Source organism: Ictidomys tridecemlineatus, unplaced genomic scaffold, assembly GCF_052094955.1.
Source record: "Ictidomys tridecemlineatus isolate mIctTri1 unplaced genomic scaffold, mIctTri1.hap1 Scaffold_749, whole genome shotgun sequence".
Lineage (NCBI taxonomy): Eukaryota > Metazoa > Chordata > Mammalia > Rodentia > Sciuridae > Ictidomys > Ictidomys tridecemlineatus.
Window position 1 is genome coordinate 68,501 of NW_027525451.1, and position 13,727 is coordinate 82,227.

General features: G+C 34.5%; 1 protein-coding gene across 1 annotated transcript in view; it reads right to left on the bottom strand.

The window, feature by feature from the left end:
• Positions 1-1,675, bottom strand: part of LOC144374555 (chromodomain-helicase-DNA-binding protein 1-like) — a 46,732-nt gene extending 45,057 nt beyond the window's left edge. The window contains exons 1-3 of the mRNA XM_078037319.1: positions 1,618-1,675; positions 725-848; positions 214-391 (exon numbers count right to left, since the gene is read on the bottom strand). The gene's annotated coding sequence lies outside the window, so the exon portion shown is untranslated. The remainder of the gene's footprint in view (positions 1-213; positions 392-724; positions 849-1,617) is intronic.
• Between the last annotated feature and the right edge of the window lie 12,052 nt (positions 1,676-13,727).

Consider the following 13,727-nt stretch of genomic DNA (forward strand, 5'->3'; position numbering starts at 1 on the left):
TGGCTGGTGAGCTGCTACAGTGCCAGGTCACAAACAGATTACAAATCAGAAAAGGGAGAAAAAGACAAATCCAAAACACAGGGAGGGGCAGAAGTGACTTGGCCAACAGACCCCATTGTCACTCATTCCTGAGACTGGCTGGGTGACCTAAAAGGAGGGTATAAAAATGGACTAAATGGCAAAATTATATCTAGAAAAAAATACTTTTAATACCTGTAAATATAGTCAGGCTTGACAGTACATTCCTATAATCCCAGCAACTCAGGAGGCCAAGGCAGGAGGATTCCAAGTTCAAAGCCACTCTCAGCAACTTAGAAAGGCCCAAAATAAAAAAAAATAAAAAGGCTGGGGATGTGGTTAACTCAGTGGGTAAGCATCTCTGGTTCAATCCCTGGTAAAAAAAAAAAAAAAAAAAAAAAGATATGTAAGTGTGATTTCAGAAGAAATTCTGTGACTTTAAATATATTATTTTTATGTAGTTGTATGAGGTATAATTGGTTGTAGTTATATGAGGAATAATTGCACTACGGATGTGGTTCAGTGGTTAAGCACCCTTGGGTTCATTCCCTGGTACCAAAAACAAAACAAAACAAAATCCAAAACAAGAATAATTTTCTTGATCTCAACAAGTAAGAGTTTATACCACCAAAATAGTTGGTTTCCACTATCACCAACATGTTACTATTAATAGCTGAAATAATTTTAAGTTTTTAACTGAGCTTACCTTTAGATTCTGATTACCACCATTTGCCATCTTGTAGTTAGTATTTTTGAGATCTCTTTCCGTCTCAACAAAGTTAAGTGAAGTACTAAAAGCAGGTGCTGATAAATTCCTAGGTATATAGGCCCTAAAATGGGATAAAAGAAATGACCCCTTTATTCCTACTAATTAATGAGCATTTTTAAAAGTTATCCTTCAAACAAACAGGTTGCAGCAATTATAGCCTTTCTTCCTTGAAAGCAAGGTACCACTGTTTTGAAAAGATCCTCTACCTCTCAGATAAGCCTTTATACATAAGTACTATTTAAAACCAGTTCAAGGCTAGTATTCTGGGTTCTAATATTAAAGTAAATAAATCTTCATGTTTCACATATTAACAGCTTCACTATCCTGTGTGCTTATCAAGGGAGAAAGGCTTAATCTATTTAAATTGCCAAATAAGCAAATGTAGAATCCTGGCTATTTATTTTCTTATAAGCATTCCTAAATCGATTTGTGCTCTTTGAAAAGTATCAAGAGGCTGGGGCAACGTTTCCAGGGCAGAGAGGAAGGGCATGAGGCAAAGGCTGTGTATCAGCTCTCTACTGCCAGGACCCCGTGACCAATTGCTCCCCGTCAAGCACAATAACTTCAAATTAACATTCCACTCCTCTTTTCTCACTAAATTAGGCTACTAATCATCCAAGTGGTTCAATAAAATAAATCTGACAACTCACAGATCACCTGATATTTTGTGTGCAAACACACACACCAAAAAAAAAAGAACCCTCTTATTCTCCCATCCCTAAATTTACTATAGTTGCGCTTAAGTTTTTAAAATGACAAACACAAGTGATTCTTAAGTTCACAGGGCAAAGTAATTCCAAGTAGTAGCTACTGATCTGATATTAACTCACCTGCTTTCATAAAAAGCTTTAATTGGATTCTTATTTGGTGTTCGACCTATAAAAGTCAATCACACACACACACACACACACACACAGAGTAATCAATGGATTGGCAAAACAGACTTCAACACATTTTCAAATTTCCTTTAAGCTGAGTTAAGAACATCAAACAACTTTAGAAAGTTGAAAAATAAATCAAAACAATTTTACAATCCTAGATGTCAGTAATTTCAGAATAGTGTCAACAAACTGTTGTACACCATGTCTGACATCCCACTGCATGTGATTACTGACAAGATGACAGTAATATATTGATTTGAATCAGAGACGGTACCTGTCTTCAAGGAGCTCACAATCTAAGAATCTTGTTAACAGCTGGATGACAACATCCGCTAGTTACAAAACTGCTCAGCTCAGCTCGATAGACACTGAATATCCAAAGAAGAAAAAAAAAAAAGGAAAGACCTAGATACTCAAAGTGTAAAGAAATTTTTTCAAGCACTGAGAAAGAAAAATGACTAAGTACAGAAAACAAGGTTGAAGAATGGAAATTTACAAGTCCTAGCCTGCACAGCCAATTTCTGATTATAGATGTTCAACATGCTATAGAATTATTTGCAAACTTGGTGCAAACAAATTAAGCAACTCTATTGAAGGGCCCTTTCTTTTAGAAATAACTTAAATGATGAGAAGTTTTACACAATTTCCTTTCAAAAGCATTTATTTTATTCAAAATTTCTGAAAAGAATATTTTTCTATAGAAGAATAAATAATTTAGTTACTGGCTGTTTCAAATAAAAAATACAAATCATGTATAATAACCTAATGGAACATATTACTAACTCTACACAGAAAGATATAGAAAATGTAAGTAACTTGAAGATAACATAACAAAATAAGCACAAATCATCTGAGAACTGATTTATGATCCTCTGTTAATCCAAGAAACCCACCTTTGAAACTTTAAAGAAAACTCAACTGTAACCAAAAGAATCTTAGGTGAAATACCTTGTCGGTCTTCTATTTGTTTTTGTAACTTTACATGCTGCTGAATTAGATCCTTGATTCACTCAGGGTCATTTTTACAGAGTTTTTGAGCTTTTATGTTTGCTTCCAGGGCCCAGTCATATTCCCCCAGCATAGAAAGAGCAGCACAATAATGATAATGATAATGACCCGGTTCCAAAAAGATAAATTTAATTTTTTTTTCTCAAAAATATGCTTAAATTAAATAATAGGTAAGGAAAAATATTGTTTGAAAATGAATTAATTAAAATGTTAGATCAGGCCCCTATCATGAAAAATAAATAAAAATGTTAACACCTCAAGAAATAAAACTAATGAATTAGTAGAATGTTATAAATAGGCAAGTGATTTTTAACAATTAACTAGAGATAAATATTTTTGCTTAAGAGATTTTGGTACCCCAGCGAAGTATTTAACTTCTGTTATATTTTACTAATAAAGTACTAAACACAGTATTTTGTGAATAAAAGTAATTCATTATAAGAAACAAACTTTTAAAAAATACTTTAAGGGAATAATATTCACTAAGTCATGACATGCCCTACACTTTGGAAATCAAGATTTTGGAGCTGGAAGGAGCAACCAGCTTGGCCAGCATTCCCAGTGCCTCCAAGAACACAGGCTCAAATAACAGGTGTAGTCAGGCTAACTCTTCTCTCCATCTCTCCCCTTCAATCAGCTTTTATTTTATCTGTAAGTGTAGTTCCTAGCTTTAAGAAAAGGTCCAAAAATCACTGACTTTATTCTCAATTCAAATGGTAAGGTTTTGGCTTCTTGTCTTTGTTTTTTGGTATAGAACCCAAATCCTTACTGACTCCAATATTTGGAAAATCCATTATATCTAATATCTTAGTCTAGAAAGCGAATTTAACTAACCCGGCTCCCAGTTATTCACAAATCAAACTTCCATTTTAGGTACCATGTCTCCTCTAGAGAGACAATCTACCGTAAAAAAAACAGGCCAGAACCTGGCCTCAAGTCACAGTTAGAAACAAACTAAAGAACAATGATTTTATGATACCTAGTCCAGATCTCCTTCCTACTTACTACACATTTTTTTAAAGAGAGAGTGAGAGAGTGAGAGAGAGAGAGAGAGAGAGAGAATTTTTTTTAATATTTATTTTTTAGTTCTCGGCGGACACAACGTCTTTGTTGGTATGTGGTGCTGAGGATCGAACCCGGGCCGCACACATGCCAGGCGAGCACGCTACCGCTTGAGCCACATCCCCAGCCCCCTTCCTACACATTTTACAAAGAAGATTCTAATTAGATGAGAACCCGGGAGAAAATCAAAATAAGTGAACCCTTTAAGTGGAAAAATCAAAAATAAGTGAACCTTTTAAAAAGGAGTAGTTTTTTGCTAAAAGAATCACTAGCACGTTTATTCAGAGTCAGTACTGTGTTCTTGTGGACCTACGAATTCTGAAGATTTTATTCTAAAGACTATGCATTTCATTAAACTCTGCTTCCCCTTAGAGGGTAGAAGTCCTGTTTCCTGACACCTGCAGTATAAGAGGACAAAGAGATCTCTCATATATACTAAAAGGTGGAAAATCCTACCACTAGATATTTGTCAACTTTCAAGTTCAGATTACTACATTTAAAAAAATAAAACACAGAATAGAAATAATGTTAGATCATAAAACATACCTGCTAAACTTATAGTGAATACTTTCTTCTTTTCCCCTACTATTCTCACCACCTATTGGATCTTTTTCCCTGGACCCCATGTAACTTCTGCTGGTTGAGAAAGCGGTTTATCCAGCCCCCTGTGCTGAAGCTTAATGAAGCTCAGATTAAAGTATCTCAGTTTCTTGAACCCAATTACCATAAAAATTTTTGTTCTTCTTTGACACTCTCATTCTCTATCATATATGGACATTCCCTACTATCTTTTGGTCTAGCATCCCCTCACCTAGGGGTAAACATTTCCCACTCCTCATAGATATGGCATGGCAGTACTATCAGTTTTAGTGCACCATCCCAACAAAAGGGATAGCGGCTCTGATTGGTCAGTGGAAACATACCACTTCCCAGGTCACTGTAACTGATCCATGCTGGGACACATGACCCAACTGAAATCAGCCTGAGCCTTAGGCTTATTATATAGAAACTGACAGGGGTTTCTTTTCATTAGAATTAATAGCTATGACGGATATTGGTTTGGGGCTCCTACTACAAAGTCAAAGTTTTTTTTTTTTAATGTGAATATGCTTTACTTTCTATATATATAACTGTAAAGTTTAGAGACGATCAGGGCACATCTAGAGTGGAATGTCCATACACAGCCAAGCAAAGGTCTATACTTGTTCTTTCTTTTTTTTTTTCATGTATGACATGCTTCTGCTTGTGCATTGGTGTATATATATGGTATGCAGTCACTTTCTGATAAAAATTACTTAATTTAGAAGATAATTGGAGAGGGAAATTGTCAGTTCATCCCTCATATTGAAGGACCATAACTTATTCCCAATGATTAAAACTTTATCCTGTGTATATTATCTAAATAGCGACAGGGTATATTTATTTTTTTATTGAGTGATTTAAAAAAATAATGACAGTGGAATGCATTACAATTCTTATTACACATATATAGCACAATTATTCATATATCTGGCTGTATATAAAATATGTTGACACCAATTTGTGTCTTCATACATATACTTTAGATAATGATATCTATCACATTCTACCATCCTTGCTAATCCCCTGCCCCTCCCTTGCCCTCCCACTCCTCAGCCATATCTAGAATTCGTCTATTTCCCCCACGTTCCCCTTCCCTACCCCACTATGAATCAGCCTTCTTATATCACAGAAAACATTCAGCATTAGTTTTTTGGGGATTGGCTAACTTCACTTAGCATTATAGCAGCACAATTCACAATAGCTAAACTGTGGAGCCAACCTAGATGCCCTTCAGTGGATGAATGGATAACAAAAATGTGGCAAATATATACAAAACAGAATTTTACTCAGCCATAAAAGAGAATAAAATCATGTGGTTAAAAGTCTTTTTTTAAATGAAGTCACAAGAACCTATACTCAAACTTCCTCTTCTGGCCAAGATGGAGTAACAGAGACCAGATTTACCATCCTGCCTAAAATGATTTTTAAAAACAAAAAAGATATGATTCCCTGGCTTATAAAACACTGGACACTGGGCAAGAAAACTTGAGTGATCCTTGAGAGAAGAGAAACACACAAAGTAAGACTTAAGACTGCTCCAGCGTACTGAGACAAACCCTCAGCCCAGGAAAAAGTCACTACTCAAAGACTGGCAGTCTCTCTCAGCTAAGGAGAGAGAGGTGGGAGGCAGGATTAAGGCAAGCTTGAGTTCATGAAGCAAGGACCATAGAGGGGAGAGCTGCCGAGAGAACTTCAAGGAGTCCTCAATGGGTCTTCAGCTGAGCACTGTCAGCACATGTCTGTGAGAAGAGCTCTCTATCAGGGAAAGAACTATCAGAAAGGCTAACAGTACAAGAGTCGGACTCATACAGTGCTGCTACACCCACAAACCTGAGTGGAAAATGTCAGAATTCAGGGAGCATTAAGTCCTCAGAAAGTTTTGCCTCAGTAGTGAAGGAAAAAGTTAGCCTTAGGTTAATGACACTATGGCCCCACATAATAGAGCAAAAAACAAGATTATTAAAAACTAACCTACTTGTATGTTATTTCACTGTATTCCAAAATAAAGCTCAAAGGTAATCAGAGAAAACCAAAGATATGCAGCACTAAACAAAGTAACATTCACAATGTTGAATTCCAATAAAAAAAGCCAGGTATGCAAAGAAAGGAAATGTGTTCTATAGTGAGAAAAATCAATCAACTGGAAGCCCATAAATGACACAAATGATGGAATTCAGGATATTACAACAGTTGCTATAATCACATTCCATTCATTGTAGAAGCAAGTAAAGACATGAAATATAAGACCCAAATTTAATTTCTATAGATAAAAATTAAAGTATTTAAGATGAAAAACACCTGAATGTTAAGAAAGGCAAATGAAGCATTATAGATGAAAATATCCACGAACTTGAAGATACAGGAAAAAACAACTTTGTAAAATCAAACAGAAAAGAGAAAAAAGAACGAAATATGAAACTGACAAAACAGGGAAACACAGCTGAGAAACAGAAGGACACACACAGCTCTTGCCCAGCCACCACTGAAGCCAACCCCTAGACTTCTCAGGTACAACAGCCTACAGATTCTCTCTACTACCTACACCAAGGACCTGAGTCAGGTTTCTATCGTTCACAAACAAGAATCTAACATATCCTTCAGAACTCCATCTCTTGAGGACTTTAGTGAGTCTATTATTTTGTATCTTGTAAACTACAGCAAAACACAATACGCACATAAACATTTACATATCTCTATTGACTATACCATAAAATTTCTCATTTTTTAAAGCACAATGACTTATCCTCTCTCAAGCCTGAAAGTACGTCTGGAGACAGGTGACCCTCTAGTAGTCTCCCCTATCTGAACCAAAGAAACCAAAAATGGCCCATCCTCATGCAGAAATGGAAAGTACCTGCCTCTATAGCTTATATCTTAGAGCTGTGACCCCATAGACTTGGGCTCATAATTCTCAAACAAAATATTCTTAGAAAAGTAAAGAACGCACCTTGCATGCTCTCCTTTTTTTTTTTTTTTTGGCATTAGGGGCCTCAGAGGGGTTTAACTACTGAACCACATTCCCAGCCCTTTTTATTTTTAATTTTCAGATTCAGTCTTGCCAATTTGCTCAGGGGCTCACACTAAGTTGCTGAGGCTGGCCTCAAACTTGTGATCCTCCTGCTTCAGCCTCCTGAGTCTCTGAGATCATAAGTGTGTGCCACCATGCCTAGATGCATGCTCTATTTTAGCTTCTGAAGTAAAAATATTCTTCAATGAATATTTCTATCTGGTAAAATAAAAAAGGAAAAATAGCTTACATATATAGTTACCGAATTTTGTGAATACTTAACTAGTGGTTGTATGTTTTTAATCTATGCAAATTTTTTGCAATCATATGACATATCATAAAACATCCCAACTTAAAAATTAGTAAATATTTTGTCTGAGAAACAAAACCAGGAATACTCTATGAAAGTCTTCAAAATAATTCAGAAAGCCTTAATATTCTTCCCTAAATTTGATAATAGATTAAAATTTGCAAGAGGTATCTCTGGAAAACCAGTATATAGACTGGGTTTCAGTATTCAGAACATTATCAATTCATTTGTTCTACAAATATTTATAGAGTACCCACAAAATGAAAGGTGTAGTCATCAGCAAAGATACTGTTTCAAGCAAAAGAATGACTCATAATGGAAATACCAACAAATTTATCACCCTCTAATGCAAGCGCCATCCAGTTTCATCCTTCACTTGCAATGACACCTTGAAAAGTCATTTCACATCTGTTGAACTCAATTTCTTGATGCATAAAATTAGACATTTAAAAAATTACTCAAAAACTTAGATGTAGAAGTCCACCTGGAAAACTTCACCATCTCCAGACCACTAGATACACTCCTAGGCTGCCTAAATTGTAACTTTAGGGGAGGGTAAGAACATCTTTAAAAGGTTCCCAGGCTGAGTCTTCCCTTTTACTTCACAACCTTCTGTACTTTCTTTTTTTATCATAGCAAATTAGAATATAAAGAAAAAATATAATTTTAACAACACTAAACAAAATAAAATTAAGTCCTGCAAAGAATTTAATGAAGTCTATCTGCAAAGCAGTAATGGAAGTATGAATGAGAGTAATTCTCTAAGGCCCTACTCACTGTAATTTTTTTTAATTATGTAAAATCAGGAATACAGTATGAAAGACATGTGCCTTTGTGTGTCTTATTTGAATCTTTACTTTGAAAAACTTTTTGAATATTTTTACAAATTGGAAAAATACAGAGAATAATGTAATAAACATCCAGAATTTTGTTTTTATAACATTTATAACATTATAACATTTTGTAATATTTGCTCAGATTCTCTTTTTGTTGTTGTTGTTGGTACTGGGGAGTGCACTCAGGGACACTCAATCACTGAGCCACATCCCAGCCCTATTTTGTATTTTATTTAGAAACAGGATCTCACTGAGTTGCCTAGCACCTCACTTTTGCTGAGGTTGGCTTAGAACTCACGATCCTCCTATCTCAGCCTCCTGAGATGCTGGGATTACAGGTGTTCACCACTGTGCCTGGCCAAATTCTCTTTTAATAAGAGAAAGGCAATGATATCAATATGGCTGCTTTGGAATCTCTTCAATCTCCTTTCCCTCCCTGACTTTCCAAATGCAAACACTATCATGGGTATTGGGCTTTTATTTATTTTTTCATTTCATGTTGTTTTTCAAATCCATAAATATTGATATGCCAGTCAACTACAATCTAATATTCAACTACTCATTTACTAAGTCAACAAATACTACTCCTGAGTGCCTGCTATGAACCAGGCAACTTGTCAGACAGTCCAGATTTAAGAGCAAACCAGAAGAAAAAGCCTTTCCCTGTAAAGCCCACATTACACTGGAAGTCACAATAAACAATATAAATAAATAATGTAACAATATTGAATAGTGTAACAATATTTTCAATAATATGCCAAATGCTAAGAGGAAAAAAGGGAAAGAAGATAGGAAATGTCTCAAAGGAGCAGGGTTTGCATTTTAATAAGATGGCCAGGGAAGGTTTCATTGAGAAAAGGATGTTCTATAAAGAATGAAAGGAAATAAGGGAGCTAGCTATGTTCTAGGGGTAAAGTGTCTGAGGCAGAGGAAAGAGCAAAAACAGAATGAAATGGGCCTGGCCTGATGGGAGCAACAGTGAGGAGCCCAGGGGCCAATTCAGAGAGTAGCAGGAATGAGGTTTGAAGAATGAAGGGTGTTCAAGATGGGAACAGATTAAACAGATCAGACTAATAACTTTGATCAAATAAAAATACCAACTCATCCACTGCTTTATCAATGGAGATTATCTCTTAGTGATAACATTTTTTTAAAAATTTTTGCCTACTAAGAGTTGTTTCAGTGTAATGTCTTTACTGTTTCCACAATTAAATTGCTGAAAACAACTGTGTTGTAAAAGATGGAGGACAATGGGAAAAGTTTAAGCTGCATTTGGACTAATCAAAGAACAAATTAATGTATTTTCTGACTTTAAAAAATACTAAAAAATATGAACAACTTTTAGCTCATGAATATTCTTCCAAAATATAACAAGTTATATATATATATATACACATATATATATATATATATATGTATATATATAGATAGATATATAGATATAGTATTTATATATGAAGATTACTGTGACATTGTTTATAGCATCAGAAAATTGCTTGTAGCTTCTACAAGTCTATATAAAGGAATGGATTTAATTTTAGCATATCCATTATGTGAAAAAAAATTAACTTAAAGTTATGATGCCAATTTATTTACTCTAATAATAGGTATAAAAAGGTAATAAAGTTGAAAAAAAAACATGTTTGATCCTGGTTTTGAAAAATGCTAATCCAGTAGTAATGATTCATAAGATTATACAGAAAATATTAGCCATAATCAAGAGGATAATTCTTTTTTATTTTACACTGAACTTTATGAACATAAAAAATTGACATCCTATTCCTAAAGTATTGTTAGATGTTTGACAATAAATAGAAATAACACAAAATTAGAGAATGAGTACTAACGCTAAAATTTAAGCTACAACTTTATTACCACCTATGTGAATAATGAAACACATTATTTTTAAGTGTTCCTCATTCTTTGGTCATTTGAAAATGTAAGGCTGTATATGAATATACTTTGAACATGAAATAATATTTATAAAATTACTTTTTTTTTCCAGAATAAAGTCTTAGAACCCTAAATTTTCTTATGCTTCATAAAAGTACTATTGTTGTTCTTACCAGGCCAATAATAATAACACTAATAATAAAATTTTTTTCAAGGCTGAGATTTCCCTTTCATGCTCAGAAGATAAACAGACAATTGGCACCAAATTATAGATTTGGGACAAACAAAACCTTGATCTGTCAGCACAAGTAGAGAAAGTGAAGCTCAAGTGCTACAAAAGGATTTGATAGTACAACAGTTTGTTTGTTTGTTTGTTTTGGTACCAGTGATTGAACTCAGAGACCCTGGACTACTGAGCCACATCCCAACTCTATTTTGCATTTTTTTAGATATTTTTTAGTTGTTGATGGACCTTTATTTATTATTTATTTATATGTGGTGCTGAGAATAAAACACAGTGCCTCACACATGCTAGGCAAACACTATATTATAAGCCACAACCCCAGCCCTCATATTTTGTATTCTTATTTAGAGATGGTCTCACTGAGTTGCTTAGCACCCTGCTGTTGCTGAGGCTGGCTTTGAACTCATGAGCCTCTAAGCCACTGGGATTACAGTTGTGCACCACCGTGCCTGGCTGATAGCACAACAATTTATTAAAGCAGAAGCATCTTCTGTGAATTTATTGGACAGCTTCTGCTAACACCCTTTCAAGTGCAATCATGGGCTTTCTTTCATTCTAACTGATGACTGATTCCTTTCTCTTCTTCTGTCCAGATAACTTTAAGCTCCTTATCTTTATTGAATCTAACTTAGAAAACAAATGTGTTGTATTCTAACATCAAATATGAAACGCATTTTTGTAATAGAACATTGTTGTCTATTTTATTCTAATTTTACTCTGTTTAAGAGGTAATTTATTAAAGAATAGTCAGAAATCATGTATCTAATGGAAGGTTAGATTTTATTAGCATAATCCCAAAGTAGCACTTATTACTGGGGAAAGTAAGTGGTGTGGGGCTTTCATTTGGGCTTTAAAGTTTGTGTCCACTTGCACTGTAGAATTATTGTAAGAAGTTCCTTGTCACAAAATATAGAACTAATATTATAGCTCTGAATATTGGATATAATACACAGTAACTAGAAACTTTAGATATATTTTATATTTAGATTATTCTTTCACTTTTCCTTTTATATACTAGATGTTGATGATATAAAAAATGATACAATATGATACCAATCTTAAAAGAATTTGCATCATAATGGAGAAGATATCTATTTGTAAAAACTGAGACAAAGCACACTTAATGTTATGATTAAAGCTTTTGAAAAAGTATATGGATATTAGATTAATAAGCTCTCACTTCTATTAGGATGGGAAAGCAATGATGGTGCAGCAGAAATTCTTTGGGGCATGAAAAAAAGAGAATTCAAGGTGAAGCTTAAAGAGCTAGAGGCAATGGAGGCTATGTTGGCAAATGTTAACCATAAATAGAGACAGAGAAGCAATAAAAATCAGAAGAGGTAGGAATTGTGTGAAGCAAAGGAATTATGTGAACAAGTATTAGTGGGGCTGAGTTTGTTCCTACGGGGAATTTGGAAGACTATTTGTGATCATGCTTGGAAGAGCTGGGGGACATATGAATAAATATTGAGTTTATTGTATAAATAATAGAATACTTTCTCACTTTTGTGGGTATGACATGGTTAAACGTTTATTTTAGAAACTAATGCTTGTGAGAGGGGAGAATGGCACACTTGAGAGAGGCTCATGACAGGAAGAGCAACTAGGGGCAGGTCACTGTTCTCTAGGCTAGAGATAAGAGAAAGGAGGGTTGTAAGCACTGGCAATAATGACAAAATGAGAACTTATTTAGAAAGCAGAATAAACAAAACATAAGAGTAAGGATTTGATTTTTATAAGGTTCGTTGTAGCTAAAATCGCAAAATTTAGAGATTTAAAATTGCCTATAGTTATGTCTCAATTATGATAAAAACTGCATTAAAATAATTGAATACTTGGTGTGTCGCAGCAACTCATGTGGTGGGAACAGCAGCAGTGGCCAGGCAGCACAGTTTCAGAAGGTTCCCAAAAGCCACTGCCTGCAGCACCTGTGTGAGCCTTGTGTTCTCAGCCAGGAAGCTCCAGAGGAAGGTCAGCTCTGAAGAATGTGAGGCTAAGTAAAATCCCAAGAGGAGGTCTTCCAGGCTGTCTTCTCCGACTGCTGCTGCCAAGGCGGATGCCAAAACCAGAAAGGTTTTCTTTCATAGTCAGCAAATGGAAATAGTGACGTGAATGAATAACTGTGATATGAGGTAATAAATGCAGTTTTGCAAATATTTCCAAAATAGAACCGACGGGAAGCATCAAGTCATCAAGTTGACTGTATAAAGTGTATCCACAAAAGGGAGATTTTTATAAGGATCCCAAAGAGGAGTTGGATATTTACAGATGGAGCAGAGCGAGACTGAGAGGTCTGTGAAAAGAAAATAGGATTTCAGGAGGTGCATCATCATTTGCCTAACTAGAAATATATTAGACAGTTAAGGGAACTGAAAGATTTTAATTTGATTGAAATGCACATTATATTTCTATATCAAAGGGAAAATAGGCAAAAGAGAAATTAGAGAGTACATTGCTTGCTCCTTTAATAAGCAAAGACAGGAATAACATGGGGACGTTTACATTTTAGAATAATCTCATTGGCTTTATTGCTGACGATGGGATAACAGATGTAAGACCTATGAATGAGGGGTTCAGAGTAGAGCTTACTATATTTTAGCAGAAAGATGATACAAATTTTAATGTCACTATCAGTTACCAGACGATGTTATTTAGAGTCAACAAAATATGATTACATTGAGAGGTAAATTGAGAAGTAAATTGAGAAGCAAAGTTGATATATGTTTGATTTGATATATTTTGACCTGGAATTTATATATTTTAAAAAAAAACTTTTATAATTTACACTAAGTGTGTACTGTGCCTCTATAGATGAAATATTTGAAGGATTTACTAAGTCTGACAATTTTAGTGTTTTAGCCTCCTGATTCATTAATATAAAATATTACATTTTAAGTCAGGGAAGTATTTTGTTTGAATTACTGCTGTCTAAAAAAGATATTTAAATGATTATATCAAACAAGAATTTATTATGTCTGTTTTTATTATTTAATTTTCCCTTTAATGTGTTATGGAAAACAAAAGTTTAGTAATGGAAAATTACATTTATTTTACATAATTTTGGAATAATTTTTAGTTAAGTTATCTAAGGCAAAAAATAAAAAGTAAAGTTTTAGA